Source organism: Anguilla rostrata, chromosome 16, assembly GCF_018555375.3.
Source record: "Anguilla rostrata isolate EN2019 chromosome 16, ASM1855537v3, whole genome shotgun sequence".
Classification (NCBI taxonomy): Eukaryota; Metazoa; Chordata; class Actinopteri; order Anguilliformes; family Anguillidae; genus Anguilla; species Anguilla rostrata.
Window position 1 is genome coordinate 10,733,079 of NC_057948.1, and position 25,350 is coordinate 10,758,428.

General features: G+C 47.2%; 1 protein-coding gene and 1 long non-coding RNA gene across 6 annotated transcripts in view; one reads left to right on the plus strand and one right to left on the minus strand.

The window, feature by feature from the left end:
- LOC135241881 (NT-3 growth factor receptor-like) overlaps positions 1 to 25,350 on the plus strand; it is a 362,434-nt gene that overhangs the window by 27,505 nt on the left and 309,579 nt on the right. The gene's annotated exons all lie outside the window — the stretch shown is intronic.
- On the minus strand, positions 5,008 to 16,671 carry LOC135241883 (uncharacterized). Of its 4 annotated transcripts, none has more exons than XR_010326147.1 (3): positions 16,338 to 16,671; positions 5,848 to 7,631; positions 5,008 to 5,742 (listed from the first exon to the last, which is right to left on the minus strand). It is a non-coding gene; the product is annotated as an uncharacterized LOC135241883 (long non-coding RNA). The 4 variants fall into 4 exon arrangements; XR_010326146.1 differs by having other exon boundaries at positions 5,794 to 7,631; XR_010326148.1 differs by having other exon boundaries at positions 5,902 to 7,631; positions 16,338 to 16,670.

The following is a 25,350-nucleotide window of genomic DNA, read 5'->3' on the forward strand; positions in this document are numbered from 1 at the left end:
ACGACAGCGGGGACGGGGACGGGCCGAGCCGGCGGATGGTCAGGGCCAGAGAGAGCGAGGTCTTAATTTGAGGAAGATCCACGCCGCCGGTCTCCGCTGGGCCGCCGAAGGAGAAGCCGGCGGACTGATTGTTTCTTACTTCCCTGATGTAATATCCTGCCGGCATCGGCGGAACGGGGGCTGAGGAGGGGCTGTAATTTCGAGTCCAATAAGGCAGGAGCGGGTCAGAGAGGAGAGCCGGCTTTACTCCGTGGCCCCGCGGCCCTCGGCTGGACCCCCTGCGGCGGCCCTGGGGACTGATTAACCGCGACGCGGGTTTCGGGGCCGAGTCGAAGAGAAAGGAATTAGCCCCGCTCCTCCTCCTCCTCCTCCTCCTCCTCCTGGCCCTGGTGCCAGTGCGAATTCATGTCTGCCCCACAGCCTGATTGCTCACTGCTGCTACATCGAACCTACCTACAGTGCCATTTCTCCATCCACATTCAACCTACCTACAGTGCCATTTCACCATCCACATTCTAACTACCTACAGTGCCATTTCACCATCCACATTCTAACTACCTACAGTGCCATTTCTCCATCCACATTCTAACTACCTACAGTGCCATTTCTCCATCCACATTCTAACTACCTACAGTGCCATTTCACCATCCACATTCTAACTACCTACAGTGCCATTTCACCATCCACATTCTAACTACCTACAGTGCCATTTCTCCATCCACATTCTAACTACCTACAGTGCCATTTCTCCATCCACATTCTAACTACCAACAGTGCCATTTCTCCATCCACATTCTAACTACCTACAGTGCCATTTCACCATCCACATTCTAACTACCTACAGTGCCATTTCTCCATCCACATTCTAACTACCAACAGTGCCATTTCTCCATCCACATTCTAACTACCTACAGTGCCATTTCACCATCCACATTCTAACTACCAACAGTGCCATTTCTCCATCCACATTCTAACTACCTACAGTGCCATTTCTCCATCCACATTCTAACTACCTACAGTGCCATTTCACCATCCACATTCTAACTACCTACAGTGCCATTTCTCCATCCACATTCTAACTACCTACAGTGCCATTTCTCCATCCACATTCTAACTACCTACAGTGCCATTTCTCCATCCACATTCTAACTACCTACAGTGCCATTTCTCCATCCACATTCTAACCTACCTACAGTGTCATTTCACCATCCACATTCTAACTACCTACAGTGCCATTTCACCATCCACATTCTAACTACCTACAGTGCCATTTCACCATCCACATTCTAACTACCTGCAGTGCCATTTCTCCATCCACATTCTAACTACCTACAGTGCCATTTCTCCATCCACATTCTAACTACCTGCAGTGCCATTTCTCCATCCACATTCTAACTACCTACAGTGCCATTTCTCCATCCACATTCTAACTACCTGCAGTGCCATTTCTCCATCCACATTCTAACTACCTACAGTGCCATTTCTCCATCCACATTCTAACTACCTGCAGTGCCATTTCTCTGTCTAGATTCAGTCTCAATAAAATGCACTTCCTTCACCGGGATTCAGTCTAAATGCAGTGTGATTCTCTGTTCTGGATTTGGTCTACATACAATGCATTTCCTCCACCCAGATTAAGTGTAAATACAATGCATTTCCTCCACCCAGATTAAGTGTAAATACAATGCATTTCCTCCACCCAGATTAAGTGTAAATACAATGCATTTCCTCCACCTAGAGTAAGTGTAAATACAATGCATTTCCTCCACCTAGAGTAAGCGTAAATACAACGCGTTTTCTCCACCTAGAGTAAGTGTAAATACAATGCATTTCCTCCACCTAGAGTAAGCGTAAATACAACGCGTTTTCTCCACCTAGAGTAAGCGTAAATACAACGCGTTTTCTCCACCCAGAATCGGTCCAAGTGCAACACGCATTCTCCACCTGAATTCAGCCAAAACGCGAGGCACGTTTCCCACCTGTCATATTTCAGTTATTTCAGGAGCGCGTTGCATAATGCGAATCTCCCCGCCGCACTGTGACCTGGCAGCCAGACGGTTTCCTCGGGGGGGGGGGGTGGGGGGGGGGAGCGGCCGCTCTGACATTTCACTCGCGCGGCGGCGCCACGGAGACGCGGACCCCGGCGATTAGCGCGCCGCTCCCCCCCCCCCCCCGCGCGACGAACACACCGGAGAGCCCGCCGGCGCAGTCGCGGCGCTCAGACGCGGAGGGAGCCGCTTCCGTACGGCGCGCTTTTCCTTTCCCTGCTGGCCGTTAACTACTTCTGAGGAAAAAGCCACGGTCGTTTGCGGGAGAAACCTGTTTTCGGACGGTCAGGCCCCGTTAAGACCGAGAATGATAACGACGACCGTGATAAACAGGTGTCAGTTGTTTGGATGCATGAAGCATATCAAACGATCTTTTTTTTTTTTAAATCACAGAAGAGGCACTAGGGAGGCACTGAATTCTAGCCGTGCAGAGATGGCCGCCATGGTCAACTGTCAGATCCCAGCAGGGGCAGGGTAGGGCTTGGACAAAAACCCCTCCCTCCAAAAAAAGTGACAAGGTATACTCCCCCCCCCCCCCCCCCAAATAAAAAAAAAATATATCCAAACATATCCAGAGCATTCAACAAGACAGACGTCTGTTGTAGAGGGACCATAATCAAATGATTACTAGTTATCGTCATGGTTACAGTTATCCGCTAGTGTGGATAACTTGACTGCAGCCTAAATCAAAATGCCTAACAATGATTGGCTGCGTCTGTCAAACAGCTGTCGTCGGGTGAAAATGCGGAACTTGGAAGGCAGGTAAAAAAAAAAGGCGTCCTCATGACAGAGAGGTCACATGGCAGGCTCAGTCTGCTGCACACCGCGGGGTGAGGCACATGGCATTAACGCAGCATCCTTATCTGAAATTAGTCTTACCTTTTAAGGTGGATTCACCCCACGACTCCATTACTTTCCTTGAATAAGCCTGTCCTGGGGGTGGAACACAGCCGGTCCACCTTTAATGGCTGTTCGCTCACCTCTCAGCTCATTACTTTTTTCCTGCTCCCTGTCTCTGAGCAAAGCTGATTAGGACTGCTGTTTTAAGGGGAACAGAAGTGACAGAAACAGCTCAGAAAAACTCTCTCTGTCTCTCTCTCTCCCACTCTTTCTCTCTTCTCCTGTACTCTCTCTCCTCCCCAGTCACTTTCTGGTTTTTCTTCCCCCCTCCCATTCTTTCCTCCCCTTCCTCTTTCTCTTTGCCTTTCTCAGATGGGGTGATGTGTCGCTGCTTGGCCCTGCCATTATTACTTTTTCATTATAAAAAGCAGTTGATCTCAGACCATTTAGTCCAACTTCAAACCACACCACCCCTGTTCTAGAGAGACCGCACACTCCTCACTGTTCTAGAGAGACTGCACACTCCTCATTCTGCTCTAGAGAGACCACACACTCCTCACTGCTCTAGAGAGACTGCACACTCCTCATTCTGCTCTAGAGAGACCACACACTCCTCACACTGCTGTAGAGAAACCACACACTCCTCACACTGCTGTAGAGAAACCACACACTCATACTGTTCTAGAGAGACCCCACACTGCTTATACTGCTCTAGAGAGACACCACACTCCTCACTGCTCTAGAGAGACTGCACACTTCTTATTCTGCTCTAGAGAGACTGCACACTCCTCATACTGCTCTAGAGAGACCGCACACTCATACTGCTCTAGAGACCCCACACTCCTTATACTGCTGTAGAGAAACCACACACTCATACTGTTCTAGAGAGACCCCACACTGCTTATACTGCTCTAGAGACCACACACTCCTCATGCTGCTCTAGAGAGACCGCACACTTCTTATACTGCTCTAGAGAGACCGCACGCTCCTCATACTGCTCTAGAGAGACCACACACTCCTCATACTGCTCTAGAGAGACCCCACACTCCTCATACTGCTCTAGAGAGACCCCACACTCCTCATACTGCTCTAGAGACTGCACACTCCTCATACCCCTCTAGAGAGACCGCACGCTCCTCACACTGCTCTAGAGAGACCGCACACTCCTCACTGCTCTAGAGAGACCGCACACTCCTCATACCCCTCTAGAGAGACCGCACACTCCTCATGCTGCTCTAGAGAGACTGCACACTCCTCATACTGCTCTAGAGAGACCGCACACTCATACTGCTCTAGAGACCCCACACTCCTTATACTGCTCTAAAGAAACTCCTCACTACTTTTGCCCTGAAATTAACTTCACTTAGCCGAGAGACAATGAAAGGGACCATGAGACGAGTGAGGTTAATGTGAGCAGATTTGCTGGAACACAGCGAGTTTCCCTTTTGCTATAGAATTAAGTTTGGGCCTCAGTGTTAGCAAGGGCCATCGTGTTAGTGTGTGGGTGTGTGTATATGTGTGTGCGTGCGTGTGGGTGTGGTTGTGTGTGGTGTGTGTATGCGGGCCAGTGAATGAGACTGTTTTTTGCTACCAAACAAACAGCCATCTTTTTTGGCTGAATAAGTTGTAAGTTGTGTAATGGTATATGACATAATTGTCAGTGTTGTGAGCATCGCTACAGGGGGAAAATGAGCCTGTCAGTCAAGGAAGGAGACAGATTTTCAATAATTAGAGTCGGTGAGAGAGTATGATTTGTGGTAATTGCCTGGACTGGGGTTGAATGCAGCCATGTTTAATCACCTCAGCATGTTCTCTCCTGGGGCACTGGCAAATTGACTGGGGGGGGGGGAGAGGGGGGAGAGATATACTCTCAGAGTATATCTTTACCATAAGATTCATGTTCCTGACTGTAAGTTCATTTAAAGACCCAGAGCAATATATTGCTTTGCATTGTAAGTGTTCATTGAGCCACAAGATTAAAGATGTCTGACGTGGCATGTCCACCCTGACTGGAATGGATATTCACTTTGAGTTCACTTCTGATTGGCCACCCACTAAACAGTTGCACTGCCAATTGGTTAAAATGTCAACACCATTTTAATTATGTAATAAAAGGACTTTCAAACAAATATTACTCATTTAACATCTGACCTAGATTCACTGGATTAATTTAAAATCTGAACGGAATAAAATAGGGTTAATATATATTTTCTAACAATAAAAAATGATCCATTTGATTAGATGGGTTTTTCATATGTTTGTAAGTGTATGTGACTACTTACCTTTACCATAAGATTCATGTTACTGGCTACAACTACTTTTAAAATGTGTATATAATGCATCTGATGATACAAATTTACCATCCTGAGTCTGGCTTCAAGTACTGCCTTACTGTGTGTTAGTTCTGCAGTAGATACTACATGCGCTCCCTATCCTGTAAGTATAGACTGTGCATTTCCCAGTTTTCATGAAATACTCCCACATATATCCAAAAATAGATGGTTTTTCGAACGCACTAGAGAATCGGGTTTGTGTTACAGGCGAGCCTCATCTCCGCCAGGGCTTTCTTCCTTTGTGTTCCAGCAGAACTCCAAAAAATGCTGAAATTGAACATGACATGCATCGATTTCCTAAAATGTTCTTAAAACCTGAAAGACCAAATTTTCTGCGGATGCACACCCGCCCCGGTCAGCTCGAATCCGGCCTGATTCCCTCTGACGGGTGTTTCGCTAAATGCCCTTCTTCCTGCGGGGGGATGCCGTATTGCCGAGAGAAATCAAACGGAAAGCTTTCGGGCCCCTAGCAACGAAACGGCCGCGGCATGTCCATAACGCACGCCTCCATGAGCCGCCGCCTTCCGCCATGTTACAGTCAGCCACACAGTTACAGTCAGCCCCACAGTTACAGTCAGCCCCACAGTTACAGTCAGCCCCACAGTTACAGTCAGTCACGCAGTTACAGTCAGCCGCGCAGTTACAGTCAGCTGCGCAGTTACAGTCAGCTGCGCAGTTACAGTCAGCCGCACAGTTACAGTCAGCCGCGTAGTTAGTCAGCCGCACAGTTACAGTCAGCCGCACAGTTACAGTCAGCCACACAGTTACAGTCAGCCACACAGTTACAGTCAGCCACACAGTTACAGTCAGCCACACAGTTACAGTCAGCCACGCAGTTACAGTCAGCCACACAGTTACAGTCAGCCACACAGTTACAGTCAGCCACACAGTTACAGTCAGCCGCGCAGTTACAGTCAGCCACACAGTTACAGTCAGCCACACAGATACAGTCAGCCACACAGTTAGTCAGCCACACAGTTAGTCAGCTGCGCAGTTACATTCAGCCACACAGTTAGTCAGCTGCGCAGTTACATTCAGCCACACAGTTAGTCAGCTGCGCAGTTATAGTCAGCCACACAGTTAGTCAGCCGCGCAGTTACAGTCAGCCAGACAGTTACAGTCAGCCACACAGTTAGTCAGCCGCGCAGTTAAGTCAGCCACACAGTTAGTCAGCCGCACAGTTACATTCAGCCACACAGTTAGTCAGCCGCACAGTTACAGTCAGCCACACAGTTAGTCAGCCACGCAGTTACAGTCAGCCGCACAGTTACAGTCAGCCACACAGTTAGTCAGCCGCACAGTTACATTCAGCCACACAGTTAGTCAGCCGCACAGTTACAGTCAGCCACACAGTTAGTCAGCCGCACAGTTACATTCAGCCACACAGTTAGTCAGCCGCACAGTTACAGTCAGCCACACAGTTAGTCAGCCGCACAGTTACAGTCAGCCATGCAGTTAAAACAAGCATCAGAGGCACTGCAAGTGTTTATAACCAAAGGCTAATTTCCAACACCTGTCTTTAGGTATACTAAGGAAATAAAATGAAATGTAAAAGAAAAAAAACTCTCATTGAGTGAGATTTTTTTTTGATTAAACAAATGATATGTGTGAACACTGCAGTAAATAGAAATAAGGAAGGATGGATAAATGGATCAATGCTGAGAAGATATTAAGTATTTATCTATTAAAACATTAACCGCAGTACCATACTTTATTATTATTTAAGCGGGCCTCAGGCATGGCGGGACGCTCTCCTGTCAGTGCTTCTGTTCGCCGCTGCGCCTCCACGGGGGTTCGCCGGACGGTAACTGTGAGGCAGCTCTTTCACCACAACCCCCCCCCCCCCCCCCGCCCCCCGCTTCTGCAATGGCTGAAAGTGTAATGTGTGGAAACTATAAAGGCAGGGAGGAGGGTGGGGCTGCCCTCCTGTCCCTTGTATTTCCTATAGTGGAGAGAGGGGGGGGGGAGGGGAGGGGAGGGGGGAGGCACCTTCCCCACCCGCGTTTAGGCAGACCCGCTTCCTGTTGGGCCTTCAGTGCCACTTCCTGTTGGGCGGCGGTTACCATGGCAACCACAAACCCAGGCAGGATGGAGGTATAATGGCTTCTAATTATAGGTCTCTGGTTTTCAGGGGTTGATTATATTTTTTTTTCTTCATCTAACAAGGCTCATATAAGAGATGCCAGTTTTAGCCAGTAACTGAAACACACACACACACACACACACTGTACATGCACTGATGCACACACATCTCTCTTTTAAAGAGTAATACAGCAAAGAAAATACTTACAGCCCCTCGCTGGTGGGGTGTCATTTGGGTGGCGGCTCACCTCTGCGCTTCTGTGGAATTTCTCAGTCAAACCGCTTCGCCGCACAAGTCCAGGAAAGACGGGTGGGGTCATTCAGACGCCTGGGGAGAATCAGGAAACCCATTTCAGGAAAGGATTTCCACAGCGCTCAGCGAGCAGCTCTGTGCCAGCCTTTTGCCGTGATCTCTAATAACCGCCGTTGAGCTGGTGGTCGGGCCTGGCCTGTTACAGGTATTCGTTTGAGCCTTAGACATTGTCTGGTTTATATCTTTAGTTATACCCGTCAGCCTGAGCTTTTGTTCAGTTAGAACACTGCATGCAGACAATATTAGCCAGGGTGGTCCTTCGCAGAAAAAAAAGTGTTCAGTCTGACACACGATTCTACAATTTCTCTTTGCATACCCCATGTAAAATGTTTCAGTTTTAAACACTAATCCCCCTTTGCTTCAAATCAATATCAAGTTGTTCTAAAGTGTACGTTACTTGGCAATTGTGTGTTAAAGCTCCAGCGGGGAACAGTCTGTAGCGCTTTCGTCAGTTATAGGTTTATAGTAGCCTAATAGCGTTAGCGCTGCGCAGGTTTGGCTGAGGCAATTCCACGGACGAGGCCCGACGCCTACACTTGTATTAGTCGAGCTTCTGGCTTTTCGCTTCCTGCCAAACAAGCTCGCGCTTCTCTCCTTAATTCTTCCGGACCTCGATTTTAGTCTCGCTGATCCACGCTCAGGCGGAGGAAGTAAGACACCGGCTCCGAACACAGAATATAACGCTGAGTTTCTCTCCGACTGCATGACACCTAACCGGTGCATTTAACGAATGTTCTTTTTCTTTCTTTTTTTTTTTTGCGAAGAACGCGTGTAACAATACGCGCATTAGCATTTAATCAGGTAAAAAAAATGTAAGAATTAGCAATTTCATAAGTCATGCATATTGCAGCAGACTGATAATATCTTCATCAAAAGGTCAGGTCTTTCATGCAGTCTCGCGCTTCTTTTCGGGGGGTTCAGTGTCTCAGCACAGGAGAATATGCTTATTAATGCGGGGACATGGCTATGTCCTTCCGTATATTTATTCCTACCTATAATGAACGCCAGTCATACTCAACCCACACCAATTCATGTATATTTATTTCTAATAAATAGGAAAGCTGCTAAATGTCATTATTATATTCAACAGAGACTTCTGCAAGTGGGGCGAAATTCAACGCTTTTTTTCTTTTCCTCTGCTTCCCACTTGTAGGTCAGGCACGCTCAATAAATCGATAAAATATAAATATGACGTATTTTACACTTGCGTAACCTCGCACAGCAGCTGCAGTTAATCAAAGCAGGGATTAAATATTTAAAACCCATTCATCCTCCACCGTGGGGACATATTATATTTTTTAAAACAATCTACTGTCTATTACATGTCATAGATATAACACACATTACCGCAAAAGGATAAAGATAATTTATTTTCATAGTGACACACTGACTCCATTTGAGTCAAATAAATCTTCCAGGTAATTTTTACCGAAATGTAGTCCTACTCCATATATTGCTGCTCGTATTAATTTACGTTGGGGGGTCTCTTGCAAGAGTCCAGTGGCACAGTATCTTTATACTGTACACTCTGTACCATCTGTTGGGGGGGGTGGGGGGGGGGGGGGATATGATGTAGTGACATTACTCAATTTTCTGTCAACTGGCTCTACCATTATTTCCTTCTGGTGTCGGAGCAATTGAGCATGAAAGCCTGTTTCTACACTGCTGCCGCACTCTTAACATGATGGTGACTTTGCCCTTTTTTTCGTAGTGTGCCAAAAGATGATTTAAACACTCTGGGATAGTGATCGTTTGAAGAGTGCGCCCACAATTCTGCTGACAGTGGAATTCATAAATTTGCGCCTTCAGACCGATAAATGTAGACCCCGCGCTCAGACCCGATCTTTCTGGGCTTCGTCCCCGCACGCTTTTTGCGCACGTTGCATTTCTGCTTTCGAGATGGCCAGCCGCACTGCTGGAACGCCAATCAGCCAATCGGAATCGATCGTTTATCTGGGTCGTGGTACAGGATCATGTGAAGAGATCGCCTCCTGCTGGTTTGATCGCCTTCCCCTGCACGCTATGGGAGACCCTGCTGCCCCCCCCCCACCCCCCCAATGAAAGCACAGGTCAAACAGTAGGACCCGGTCCCCTGCTGCGGTCGGGCTTGTCTCTGCGGTTCTCCCGCCGCTGATTGTGACTGCACTTCAGTCCTGACTCCGCCCCTCCCCTCCCGCACGCGCTCCGTTCACACCACGGAGTGGCCCGAGACGCCCCACGGTGCTCCGCTGCCCACAGGGGGGATCTGCTCCTGCAGCAATCCTCAGCCCCAAACACACACACACACACACTCACACACACACACACACACACCCACTCTCCACACACACACACACAGACCCAACACACACACACACCACACACATACACACACACACACACACAGACCCAAACACAACACACCCACATACACACACACACACACCACACACACACACACACACACACAACAGACCCAAACACACACACACACCCACAACACACACATACACACACACACACACACACACACACACAACACAACACACACACACACACACACACACACACCACACACACACACACACACACCACACACACACACAACCACATACACACAGACCCAACACACACACCACATACACACAACACACAACACACACACCCACACAACACACACACACACACAACACACACACACACACCCACAACACAACACACACACACACACACACACACACACACACACACCCACATACACACACTCAACACACACACACACACACAGACCCAACACACACCACAACACACACACACACACACATACACACACACGACACACACATACACACACACACACATCACACACACCAACACACACACACACACACACAACACACCCACACACACACATACCACAACACACAACACCACATACACACACCACACACACACACACACACACACACACACACACACACACCCACATACACCACACACACATACACACACACAGACATGCACACATGCACACACACACACACACACACACATACACACACACACATACACACACACAGACATGCACACATACACACACCCACATACACACACACACGCACACACGCACGCACGGACACGCACATACACACATACACACATACACACACACTGGCATGCAAACATACACTCACACACAGACACACACACACACACACACTCACGCACACATACACACACACACTCACACACACAGACATGCACACACACACACTCACACGCACGCACGCACACATACACACACTGACATGCACACATACACACATATATACACACACACGTGCACACACACACACACACACGCACACACATACATGCAAGCGCACACACACACACGCACACACAGCATACACACACACGAACACACACACACTCACACGCACATGCATACATACACATGCACGCACGCATACACGCAGGCACATGCACTCACACACATATCCTTACACACACTCGCGCACACACACATACACACACGTGCACACAAGCACACACATGCACACACACACATCCCCACACATGCACGCACATGCGCACACACACACATTCACACACGCACACACACTCATCCCAACACACACGCACGTGCATGCACACACACACATGCAAACACACATCTGCTTGCACATGCACACATAAACGCATGCACACACACATATACATATGCACACACACACATCCCTACACACGCACACACACCTACACGCACATGCACACATACATCCCCCACACACCACCCACACACATGCGCGCGCACGCACACACACACACACACACACACAGCTGCACGGCTGTGCCCCTCTCTCTGACACACACAGATATTCTGCCACTTATCGAATCAGCGACGTAGCATTCGGGAGAATACACGCTGTTTGCCGCAGTTGGAGAGCGGCACAGATCGCGGAGCACACGGGGCATTTTTGAGTGACACGCGGGCGCAATCCGCTACAAGGGAAACCAGTGTTCTGTAACCGACAGGCTGGGGCTAACTCCACTCTTCTCACGTTGGCCTGCCTTTCGAAAAACAGGGGCACTTTGCACCTTTAATTTCTGCACCCTTATCTGATGACAAACAGCATATTGTTTGTCATTAAAACAAAGCCCGCAGTTTTAAACCGTCAGTCCGTCCGAATAATGAGTCCGTTTTGTTTGCCAAGCGCCGCGCTTCCCGTCCCAGGTTTCCCTGGCACGTGCGCAAATTCGGCAAGGCATTTTTTTAAAAAAAAGATAGCGACGGCAGAAAAGGTCAAACTCCTTATTTACAACGGCCAGACGGGATTTGGGACCAACTGAACTGTACGTAATTCCATTAACCGAACGCATGCACACATTTCCTTGTTTGAACACCTGGTTTAAAAAGCCAGCCTTTTCAGAGCGCGGGGGGTCGCGCGCCTCTTTTCATTTGCCCGGCCATTTACGGAAGAGGTCCTCCATGTAAATATATAATGGCTGTGATTATAGACTGTCACACGCAGCTGCTCGGTCTCCGCCACGCACACAAAGCCGCGGTTCGTCAGCTCGGGCGCGGGGCTGAGGCCGTCTCTTGGACTCTCGGAGAAGCGGTCCCGAATAAGCGGACTCGCCCTTTCTTTTTCGTCAGTTGAACTTTCAAGCACGGCAACAGCAATAACAACAAGGTTGGCCCCGGCCCTTCGGAAGATAATAGAAACGGTCTGGTGCCGTCCCGTTCAATCAGCTTTGCTTCAATTCACGTCAAATGCCAGGCTGAGATGAGCGGAATCGATCGGCTTCGGCTGGCCAATCAAGTGACCCCTTCATCCATTTTTTTTTGTTCTCTCCTCGGGGAATGTGAAGTGGGACTGGTACAGTTTAACCAAATAAGGTTTGCAGCCGGGCATTTTTATGAGGGTACAAGCAGGGCTCACTGGCCCTGTGGACCACAAGGAGGAGGGCGGGTGGAGCTTCTGCAGAAAAAAGATTTAGTCACAGGGAACCTTTGGCTATTCTCTGAGATTCTCTTTAATGAGCCAAAGTTTCCCAACCAGAGGTCCAATCTCTCAGCGTAATTTTGGCTCAGTGCCAAAGGCTGTCCTGTGTGTCCTGGACGACACTATTATTATTATTTTTTTAAAGAAACGGAGCCCCGTAAGGGGGGGGGGGGGGGTGATGTATAGCTCAGGGTAAAACGTACCCGTTCTGGAAGGACAGATGGGTTAAAAGACTGATGGGTTAACCTGCTGGCTGACTCAGACGGGCTCGTGCGTAAGCACTCCAGAGGAAGCCGGCTAGTCTTTCACAAATGAGAAATAGCTCCCGGGGAAATGTTTCCTTGAACACGTACAATCATGAACGCGCTGACAACATTTACCGTGGATATTTTTTCACTTTACCCTCTAAACCTGATCAAAAATGATTTTGAAATCAAGCTAGGTAAGGTAGGGAGAGCGGCCTGTATTTTCCCTATTAAAAATAGGTGAGAGACGGAGAAATAGTTGCCAAACTTTACCAACGTATACAGTGAACAACTTGTAAAGTGGTAGCAGCTGTGACGTACAGCACCTAAAGATGATAGGCTGCCTGCCCCAAATGCATTTAAATTCCCCTCTGAGAAGATTCAGTTTTCCATGTATGGCAATTACCTCTGGACAGTCTGGAATAGTTATATTACAAGTACGGGCCTGCCAATCAAAAATTTTCTTTTGGGTCTGTTTTACCTCAAGATTAATTTATTTAATAAGTTCTGTAAAAAATTTAACTAATGGAAATAATTTGGTTTAATGCACTTCACTTTTGTTTTCACATTGTGGAATATGGGTCTCATAATTGTCATTATTGAATATTATTTTATAGTAAAATACTTTATCTCGGTCTATTTCAATGCAACCTGTTCCCACTATAAATGTGAACTTTGGGCCACTGTTTTTTTCATTTGGATTGGCAGATTGATCGATATGTGCAAGTGGTAAATAATTTTTAATTTTCTTGGGGTTTTAAAATTAGTTTCCAGGCCTGAAGATGAGTCATCTAAATCTGCCTTGAGTCCTCGAGAACTGAGCTTTCCTCGCTACATCCAGTGTCTATCACTGGTGAATCCGTTTATTATGCTATGCTCAATTTCTATGGGCAGACACAAATATAATTTTTGAAAAATGTTTTACTCTGGCCTGATATTTAAATAGAAAAATGTGGATGGCTTTGATGCTAAATGAAAAATGCAGAAGGCATATGCAGCGTTTATAAATGCCATACAGACTGCTGTTGGTAACTCTTGATTTATTGCGAGTCTATTTTAAATGCCAGAAACATTCCTGAAATGTAAATTTTTAAACCGGAGTGGAACTAGTACTGATTAGTAACGCTGTAGCTAAAATGTAGCCTCCGGGTCCTCTGTTACTTGGATAGATTTTTTTGGAAGTGTGGGCGAAAAGGGTATGTGGGTGCCTGTGCCTTTTTTAGGAAGCGTAGGCGGGGGGGCGCGAGCATTAGTGTATCTTGTTCTAGATAAATCATTCATTTGTTAAAATGCCCTGGGGAACGAGTACATTCGGCCGTGATGAATACTAACCAAAGCGCCCCAGGTTTCCCTGTTCTACTGGCGTTATCGGAGCTGTCCACGGCCGAGGTGCTGAAAAGAGATTCGGAAGTACCGGTATCTCCTCATCTTCCCGTGTTTGGATGCGCGTACCTCGCAATCGCTCTATGTTGAGAACCGACAGTATGCTAGCTTTATATAATGTAACTGTATTTGAATAACATTTACAACATATATGGGCGACTTGCGCGTGTGCGTGCGCCCTGAGTGATGCGTTTGTTCTTCCTTTTAATTCCATTCAAATTAAAACAGGTTTGCAGCCGAAAATAACGAAACATCTTAAAAAAAATAAATAAAAAAAGAATCAATGATCGGGGGCAAAAACAAAATATCCTTATCAACACCACCCCTGCTACATCCTCTACGACTGATGTTGCATGACAAGTGCTTGACATTACATACGCGTTATTATATTAAAAGACCACACAGTATCAAACACAGTATCGCTTACTTTTTTGTGTTAGTATAGGCAAGGAAGAAGTAGCCGGCTTTTGCCTGCAGACACGATAAGGTCCAGTAGGAATCGGTTTTTAAAGGTCGAACACGGATGGCACGCGGTCACAAAGCTCGAGGCCGGGGTAAAATGAATGCCCTCGTGGCGTGGTTCTTTGCTTCAGGCTCACTCTGCGTGGACATAGTAGCGGGACTACGCAAAGAAGAACAAGGGCAAGTCGCTATGATAGGTCGTCTGGTTATTCAGAATGCCGAAACAAAAATAATAGCCCAACAGTAGGCTACAAGTTATCGCTTTAATTATTCAAACCTTAAACAATGCTGGAGGCGACTAAAAACAGTCGGAGGCGCCAACGTCAATCTATTACAACGAAACATGACAGGAGATTGTGTTGTTGCTTTATTTTTCTGTCTTCGTGCGTGCGCGTGTATGTCTCTCTCTTTGTGCATCTAACTGACTTACGTGTAGCCTATTTTATACACAGACAAACGGCAGTACAGGGTGATAAGCAGCCAGGAATAGGCTATATGTAATTTGTCACTTCTTTTACTGACCTGAAAATGCATCTCTGGAGGAGGAAGAACAGCCAGCATGTGATTTATTTCGGTTTAAATACGAGGATACAGGCGTTCGGGCTGCTATTGGATTTGTCAACGATAACTATAATAAAGTGCCTTTCAAATCAAATCATTGTCATTCGGTAAACACGACGATAGACGAATTATCTTGCTTTGTGGGGCGCCTTTCCTATAATCAATACTATCATTGAATACATTGTCATGGGAAGAATAAGATTAACTTTAATGGGAAACGTACAAGCGGATGCGGATCATTTTAAAGGATGCAGTTCACAAGGTCGTACGCCCTGTTAAGTAAAGCCATTACATTCAAGGATTTGCGTATAATTACGGTGTTAGGTATGAATACAAATCTATTACTCAGCATTGATTCAAAAGAAAAACAGTTTTTTTCATCGCCATGCAGTTGTCAGAATGAAGATAGCACATTTAATGATGAGAGTCTGCACAGGAAGTAGGCTACAAATATCAAATACAGCGTCAGACGTTAAATATAAAATCGAAGGCGAAATTCATGTGCTTTTCAGAAGTTACTAAAACTACTTCTTCGTCCAACCTGTTGCTCAGTCCAGCAGTCCTTTTATATCTCGAACTTTATCGCGACGTGTCATTCCTGTCTTCAGATACTCTAATGTCAAATATGGTCACGTGTACTCTCAAATTATAAACGGTCGAATATTGAAAATTTCAACATAATCACAGTATAAAAATACACTATGAAGTAAAATACATTTAGTCCTTTATGTAAATTTTCAGTAATCGTTTTCTGTCTTACCTTTCTACTTTTCTGTTCCGCAAATCAAGCCAGTGCACAATGGACTCTTAACAGACAGTACAGCCCACTTGTTTGTTGGCTGTATCTTCCATGCACATAATGTCATCATGTTAGGCTATATTACAGCGTTGATTTGTTTGCGTTTTTTAAGAAAGAGCATAATATTCAAATTACACACCCACGAGCCTGTCCCTCCTTCTCTCTTCATTCACCTGCTCTCTCTCTCTGTCTCTGTCTCTCTCTCTCTCTCTCTCACACACACACACACTCTCTCCACCCGAAGCAAATAATACACTGCAACTTCATTTTCAGAATATCTCACCGCTGTTGCTCTCCCACGTTCGGCTGCTGTTGGCGGAGACCAGCTAGCGGAAGCTGCAGACCATCTCTATGCTACACGCAGACACAAAAGCCACAGCCGCGGTTTTTACCGGAGTCCGCCTCTTTAAAGCCCGGTACGTCCCACAAGTGGCCTGTCAGTTTCACGAGCACAGATGACGTCACCGCGAGAAGGAAACAGGCCAAACTCAACTTTCATAACAAAAGTCCCTGGGGGAGACCGTACAGTGCAAATATGAGCATATGTACAGGGAACATTTTAAATGTGTCCTAAAGCAACCGCGTTTCCGGACTGCCCATAGCACCGCTTGCTGTATACAACACACCTGTGATTAAAACCGCTCCTCGTCCTTCCTGTCAGGTTTGATGTGTTCGTATCACCTACGTATCAACTAATCTGAGTTGTTCGTGGAAATTGCGAATATAGATAACTTGCCTGCTGTGTTTATGTGCGAAAAAACGATACATTTAAGAAAATGTGCATGCAAATATAAGTATGTATTTAGATATACATACGTATACACACATACGCGCGCGCGCGCGCGTGTGTGTGTATATATATATATATATTCTCATGCAGTGCAGTCCATAAGTACTTGGGCAGTTAGATAATTTTTAGCACGTTGGATTTCAGATGAAACAATGAATATTTTTTATTTACATATATCCGTGATCCATGTAGGAATTACGTTTTTTATACACATTCCCCCATTTTATAAAACCAATAGTAATTGAACACTTGATTGAGAAGCTGTTTCTTGGCCAGCTGTTTGTTGTTGTGTCATTAGTGCATGAACAAGAAAGCTAACAAAAGGTTCAAAGTTGATGCTAGGTGTGGCGTTTGCATTTTGAGTCTGTTGGTGTTGTCTCTCAACATGAGAACCAAGGTAGTGCCAATGCCAAGGCCAAGTTGATTCTGAAAAAACAGAAGGTATAGATCAGAGATGTAGCCAAAATATGTTTGGTACATTGTTAAGAAGCAAGAATGCACTGATGAGCTGAGCAGTAGCAAACAACCTGGCAGACCACAGAAGTCCTTGGTAGTTGATGACCAAAGACTACTTTCAATTGTGAAGAAAAACCTCTTTTCATATGTCGATCAGGTCCAGAACATTCTCCAGGATGTAGGCACAGATGTGTCAGAGACTCCCATGAAGAGATGAGTGCACCAGCATAACCTCAGAGGGTTCACTGCAAGCTGCAATCAACTTGTAAGCCTCAAGAACAGAACAGCCAGGTTAGAGTTTTAAAAAGTACATTTAAAAAAAAAAAAACTGTAGAGTTCCGGAAAAAAGCCTTACGGACAGATGAGACGAGTATTAACCTGCTCCAAAGGCGGGGAAAGAGTGAAGTGTGGAGAAAGAAAGGGACTGCTTGTGATCCAAAGCACCCCCCTCTTGGCTGAAACATGGTGGAGGTAGTGTTATGGCATAGGCATGTATGGCTGCCACAGGAACGGTCTCACTTCTCTTTATTTATTATGTGACTGCTGATGGCAGCAGCTGGATGAAATCTTAAGTGTACAGAAGCATTGAATCTGCTCGGTTCCAACCAAATCCCTCAAATCTCATTGGACAGCACTTAACTTTCCACAGGACAACGACCCCAAACATACCGCTAAAGCAACCAAGGTGTTTTTCCGGGCCAAAGAGAGGACTGTTCTTGACTGGCCATGTCAATCACGCGACGTGAATCATATTGAATATGCATTTCCCTTGCTAAAGACAAGACTGAAGCCAAAACACCATAGAAATAAATAGGAACCGAAGATGGCTGCAGTGCAGGCCTAGCAGAGCATCACCAGGAAAATACACAGTGGCCCTAAGGGCTGCAGACTTCAGGCAGTCTTCGAACGCAAAGGATTTGCTGTGAAGTACTATATATGATGACTCTATTTATTTATGTTGAACTGGCAAGAATCTTTTACTTTTGGTTTCAATGACATGTCCTTGAATGTCTGTTTTGTGTGTATATATTTGCATGCCTGTGTGTGTGTCAGTCTGAACCGATTTTTCTAATCAAACATTTATTTATTTATTTGATGAATACAAGCTAAATATTGCTTAATTTAACTTCTGCTTTATCAGGACATGCAAACATTATTTCTCAGAGGGCAGTCTATACGCCTTGCTGCAGATTTATTTTGCATTGAAAAATACAGGGTCCTTGATTTATAGAGGTAATCCTCCTCCTCCTCCTCCTCCTCCTCCTCCTCCTCCTCCTCCTTGTCCTCAGTAAATCCCTCCCCACTCCCTGTGTCTCCTCCCATTGAATTAGTGGATGTATTGACCCTCTGCAGTCGCAGGCGATCGTGCCTGTCAGAGGGGTACTGTCAGCCCCACGTCCTGCAAACATTAATTGTTTTTAAATCGTCATACGGACAGAAGAACAGAGTCCAGCAGCAGAGAATAGTGAGGGCAATAAAAAATGAAACCACATTTAAGTCATCGCTCCTTGCCGAATTTCAAATTTTGCAATATCATATTATATAATTTTGTTTTTTCCTTTTAAATTTCAAATTGAACACAGGGAGCCCTCAGCCCGCTGCCTGCACCGGCGCCCTGGGTCAATGTCTTAATCGCGGGAGAGATCAATGTCTTTAACTTTGCAGCGGCGGCAGGCAATTGTCTTAAAAATGCAGCAAGCGGACGAATCGCGTCGGGGAAAATGAACGCGGGGAGACTAATTCCGCCATGTCCCCCTTTTTTTTTTCCCTTGCTAAGTGTGTCCTTTCTTTGTTTAGCATTTGCAAAACACATCCCTTCCTCAAATTCAGCCGTACGAGCTTTTGCGAGATTCGAGAGCAGCGCCTTTTGTAATAAGAAGCCTGTTTTTAATGCCGGCCCTCCCTCTTCAGTCATAACAAACGGGATCAAATTGCTGTCTATATTCAACAAGGAAATTGGGACATTATGTTAAAATTGACAATAACATAAATTTTGCCCCTTTTGTAGTTGACGGCAGGAGAAAAAAAAAAAAAAGGCTTCGGCTGTATTTTACACTTCCATAATTTTCTGCGATGCTGCGAGAGAGGTGTGTTTTCCTGACACAAATGCGCTGTTTGTTGCCACTCACATTGTCCGCTTACGTTCTCCTCCTGGACACCAAAAGCTGATTTAAATGGTTTGATTAATCTGGCTGTCTCTCTGGCGATGGTGTGTGTGTGTGTGTGTGTGCGCGCATATGTCAGTGCGCCTGTTTTAGTGTGTGTGCGTGCATGAGGGCGTGCGCGTTTATGCCTGTCCTCGTGTGTGTGTGCATTTATATTTATTATCATATTTATTTGTTTGTGTGGCACTTTTCAAGCATGTCACACAAAGTGCTTCACAAGCAATAACACAAATACATACTGTACATATACATAAATATATATATATACACACACATACATATATTTATGTATATAAATATAATTATTTTGTATATGTGTGTGTATGTATGTATGTATATATATATATATATGGAAATATGAAATCAGACACAAATCTAAATATAAAGAAAAAGAATAATAAAATCAGGCCAGAGCAAGCAGACACGAGGCGAGCCCAGCGTGTGATTAAGGCGCTGAGCGTTTGCACGTGCGCGCGTGTTCTTCCAGCGTCTGCGCTCGGATCCCCGCCGAGACCCGGCTCGCGGCCCCTCCGTCGGAAAAGAGACGCTTCCGCTCGCGGTTCTGTTAGCGCTCGACCCGGGCACGACCCGGGCGCGGTCCCCACCCCCCCCCGCTCGAACCCCCCCCCCAGGAAAGGCCCGCCCGGGCCCCTCCGTCTCTGTGCGGACACCTGGGCCGGGGGGAACGGCGTAGGGGGAGAGCGGAGGTGCAGAGACTCCCGTACAGCGGAACGCGCGGCGGCATACTTACCTTAAGCAGCGCAACACCAGCGCCCAGAGGAGCTCTGCTTCTCTCTGCTTCTCTCTGTCTGTGCCGTAAGTACTCGGGCTTCGCCGTACGCTTCTGGGGGCGGCCAGCCTTAAAACAGCCAGTCCTGTTTGTGCCATACATGCACACAACACGCTGCATACCCAGCCCAAGGTCACTTCGAACGTAGTCCAATTTAGTAAAAAATTTCCAGTTGATTAAACTGATCAAACTGATCAAACTTGACCAGCTAGTCTGACCAGCTCGATTCTGATCTCGGTTTCTGTGTGGTTTCCCGCTCCGAATCGTCCGTTTCAGGAAGGAGAACGAGCGAAAAGTCCAACGGAAACTAAAGAAAACCTGCAATTATCAAAATAATTATCTATTATCAAAAAATGTATTTATATACACAGTTTTTTCATGTTTATTAATTAGCATTCCCTGTCATTTATAAATTTCTCATTTTGCCTGAGTGTACTAATTGTTCTGATAAGTACCTAGGACTAGTGCCCTAACATCCTTCTTCTGAGATTGCTGCCCCTGCTGCCCTCTTCTTGCCTTGGTTGCCCTTTCTAGCGCTCTATAGACCCTGCTTGCCCTCTGCTTGCCCCTCTGCTAGCCCTCTGCTAGCCTCTGCTAGCCCTCTGCTTGCCCTCTGCTTGCCCTCTGCTTGCCCTCTGCTTGCCCTCTGCTTGCCCTCTGCTAGCCCTCTGCTAGCCCTCTGCTTGCCCTCTGCTTGCCCTCTGCTAGCCCTCTGCTAGCCCTCTGCTTGCCCTCTGCTAGCCCTCTGCTTGCCCTCTGCTAGCCCTCTGCTTGCCCTCTGCTTGCCCTCTGCTAGCCCTCTGCTAGCCCTCTGCTTGCCCTCTGCTAGCCCTCTGCTTGCCCTCTGCTAGCCCTCTGCTAGCCCTCTGCTAGCCCTCTGCTGCCCTCTCCTTGCCCTCTGCTAGCCCTCTGCTAGCCCTCTGCTAGCCCTCTCCTTGCCCTCTCCTTGCCCTCTGCTAGCCCTCTGCTAGCCCTCTGCTAGCCCTCTGCTAGCCCTCTGCTAGCCCTCTCCTTGCCCTCTGCTAGCCCTCTGCTAGCCCTCTGCTAGCCCTCTGAAACCAGCTGCTGCCGAGGCTTCTTTGTGGGCTCTCGAGTGGCTGCAAACACGAGCGAGCGTGCGCCGAGCGAGCGCTAGCCGAGTGAGCGCTAGCCGAGCGGTGTGACCGAGGGTCGGCGGCAGCGGCCTGTCTGCTCGACAGGCACCTGCGGGAAATCGGGTGCCAGCACGTTTCCCAGCGCTAGCCACGCGGCGCCCGGCGAGAGAGCTAGCGGTAGCCGGAGGAGAGGCGCGCCGCGCGGCTAGCGCTGGGAAACGTAGTCCCTGCCTGGCAGGCGAGCACGACCGAGGAGCGACGATGCTTTAGATGTGGCGCTGCCTGCACGGGTTCAGGTGCCCCGGTGGTGCACGACTGGAGGAGAAAAGGGTTAGAAAGTGGTAAAGGGTTAGGGCAGCAGTGTAGTATAATGGGTAAGAAACTGGTCTTGTAACCTAAAGGTCGCAGGTTCGATTCCCGGGTGGGACACTGCCGTTGAGCAAGATAACCTGCATCTGGATAAGAACGTCTGCTCTTGTAATGTAATGTAATGTAATGTAATGGTAAAGTAGGTATGTTGGTCACATCCAGGTTGAAGCTGTTATTCCCAAGAAGGACACTGCCACTGTACTCGAGCAAAATATGAAATCGCTTGAGTATATTTCGGGCTGTAAAAAAAAAAAGGATTCTGTGTAAAAATGCATTAAAAAGTGGTGTAAGTTGCTCTGGATAACAGCGTCTGTAAAATGCCAGTAATATAATAAAGAAATGCGTTCTTGGAAGCGTGCCTGCGTTAATAAAAGGATAAAAACATGTTCCTCAACACGTTTTTATCTAATCTGAAAACTAACCGGAACACCTGTCTCGATCAAGTTTAACTGGCTGCTCAGTTATAAATAAAAATGTCTGAGAAGGGTTTTTAAAGTTCTCCCCCGCCTCCAGCAGTCGCTCCCTTTTGGAAAATATGTATGTCTTGCAACGTGCCATATACATCTTGAGCTGGCCTATTGGACCGCGAGACAGAGAAGCCCCCCTGAGTGTTTGCACTGTATTTATAATGGGCTGATTACTTCACTAAACGAAACAAATAAACCCGTGAAAGGTCCTCTTTGTTGTGGAGGCGCCGTGATTAAAATAAATGAAAATTGAACGTTCTCATTGTGATATGTTGGAGATTGCAGCAGTGATTTGGCAGAAACCCGTGTGCGTATGAGTGAATGGGGTGTGTGTGTGTGAGTGCAAGCGTGTGTGTGTGTGTGAGTGGGGTGTGTGTGTGTGTGTGTGTGTGTGTGTGTGTGAGTGGGGTGTGTGTGTGTGTGTGTGTGTGTGTGAGTGAATGGGGTGTGTGTGTGTGTGAGTGAATGGGGTGTGTGTGTGCAAGTGTGTGTGCGTGTGTGTGTGTGAATGTGGCGTGTGTGTGTGTGTGTGTGTGAATGGGGTGTGTGTGAGTGTGTGTGTGTATGAGTGAATGGGGTCTGTGTGTGTGTGTGTGTGTGTGTGTGAGTGAATGGGGTGTGTGTGTGTGTATGTGTGTGTGTGAGTGAATGGGGTGTGTGTGTGTGTGTGTGTGTGTGTATGTGAGTGAATGGGGTGTGTGTGTGCAAGCGTGTGTGTGTGAGTGAATGGGGTGTGTGTGTGTGTGTGTGTGTGTGTGTGTGTGTGGTGTGGTGATGAGGGTGTGTGTGTGCAAGCGTGTGTGTGTGAGTGAATGGGGTGTGTGTACAAATGAGCATGCATGTGAAAATAAGTGTGTGTTTGTGTTTATGTGAATGTACATGTTAGTGCACAGTACTGGCAAAAACTATGGAAACACTGCATTTATAAACAGTTTGATGATTAATGCAGAATTAATGCAGCAACGATTTATCTTTTTGGCATAATAAATGCCATGTTGTAAATTTAGTATGACCATAATGAACAAAATGAAGAAATAATTGGCATTTATGTTAAACAAGTAACAATCATTTCATCTTCCTATATGTATTAGTTCATACCTACCTAATTCACCAGTCTAATGAATCTTACTGTTGGACATTTTATAATCAGCTTGAGCATGTATTTCATTCTCCAATGTTTGTCTACATAAAAGAATAATATGCATGAAAAAAGAAAATTGTTTACTTTTCTTGTATACTTTATTTCAAATTACTGCTGGTCACATAAATGTCATTACCACTGACTGCTTTGAATACATTTTTACAGATGAAAATGGCTCCAAGAAACAACAACAGAAGAAAGGGCACAGATAAAAGTTCTAAGAGCACTGAACTTATTTAAGCACGATGTTTCCAAAATTTGTGCCAGTACTGTACGTGTGTGAATATGAATGAATGTGTGCATGTGTATGAATATGAATGTGTGCGTATGCCTGTTTGTGTGACAATGTGAATGTGTTTGTGTGTGAATATGAATGCGTGTGTCTTCTTGTGTGTGAATATGAATGCATGTGGGTGTGTGTGTTTCTGAATCTGAATGCGTGTGTGTGTGTGTGTTTTTTTTTTCAGACGGGGGTTTTTGTTAGTAGGTGGCTGTAGTACACCGTGTGTGTGTGTGTGTGTATGTGTGTGTGCGTGTGTGTTTTCAGTCGGGAGTTTTTGTTAGTAGGTGGCTGTAATACCCCGTGTGTATGTGTGTGTGTGTATGTGTGTGTGTGTGTATGTGTGTGTGTGTGTGTGTGTGTGTGTGTGTGTGTGTGTATGTGTGTGTGTGTGTGTGTGTGCGTGCGTTTGTGCGTGTGTGTGTGTTTCAGGCAGGTTTTTGTTAGTAGGTGGCTGTAATACCCCGTGTGTATGTGTGTGTGTGTGTGTGTGCGTGCGTGTGTGTGTGTGTGTGCGCGCGTGCGTGTGTGTGTGTTTTCAGGCAGGTTTTTGTTAGTAGGTGGCTGTAATACCCCGTGTATGTGTGTGTGTGTGTGTGTGTGTGTGTGTGCGCGTGCGTGCGTGTGTGTTTTCAGTAGGGAGTTTTTGTTAGTAGGTGGCTGTAATACCCCGTGTGTATGTGTGTGTGTGTGTGTGTGCGTGCGTGTGTGTGTGTGTGTTTTCAGGCAGGTTTTTGTTAGTAGGTGGCTGTAATACCCCGTGTGTGTGTGTATGTGTGTGTGTGTGTGTGTGTGTGCGCGTGCGTGCGTGTGTGTTTTCAGGCAGGTTTTTGTTAGTAGGTGGCTGTAATACCCCGTGTGTGTGTGTATGTGTGTGTGTGTGTGTGTGTGTGCGCGTGCGTGCGTGTGTGTTTTCAGGCAGGTTTTTGTTAGTAGGTGGCTGTAATACCCCGTGTGTGTGTGTATGTGTGTGTGTGTGTGTGTGTGTGTGTGTGTGTGTGTGCGCGTGCGTGCGTGTGTGTGTGTGTGTGCGCGTGCGTGCGTGTGTGTTTTCAGGCAGGTTTTTGTTAGTAGGTGGCTGTAATACCCCGCGCGGTGCTGGGCCGGGGCCGATAAGGCTGTCTGAGGGTTCGGTTACCTGCCACACAAGGAGCCGCGCGGGTCAGAAGTCACATGAGCAGATGTCCGTATCAGCGTTACAGCAGCGCGCGCCGCGCCGCCGGCCCCTCGCTCCGCCGGCCTGTGAGTAATTCATCGTGCCGAGCGAGAGAGAGCAGCTGTTCCCCTGCTCCCCTGCCCCACCCGCTCCCCCGGTCACCTGGCAGAAGGTGCCTTTCTTCCAGGTAGCCGCGCTCATTAGCTAATGACCTTTTCTCGGGTCCGCCGTCTTTAAACGGGAAGGTCTGCTCGGCCTAGCCTAGCCGGTGGGGCTCCCTCCTGCCCGTCTCGTGGAAGGCCGGAGCTGAAAGGGTTAAAGCCCAGCAGCACCGCTGAAGACGAGGCCGCGGGCGAGCGCGGCCAAACGAAGGGCCGCACGGGCGGACCCCCGGCGACGGCGTCTCTCCGGGGCGGCGGTAGCGACAGAGCCCCCGGCCGTTCCTCCTCTTTCTGCCCCCCGGAGGAGCGGTCGGCAGAGAGGCCTCCGTCCGACACCCCCCCCCCCCCCCCCCCCCGGCAGCACACCCACACCGCACCTCCTCCGGGGTAAGAGTGGGACCATTATTTCCCTCTCTCTCTCCATCTC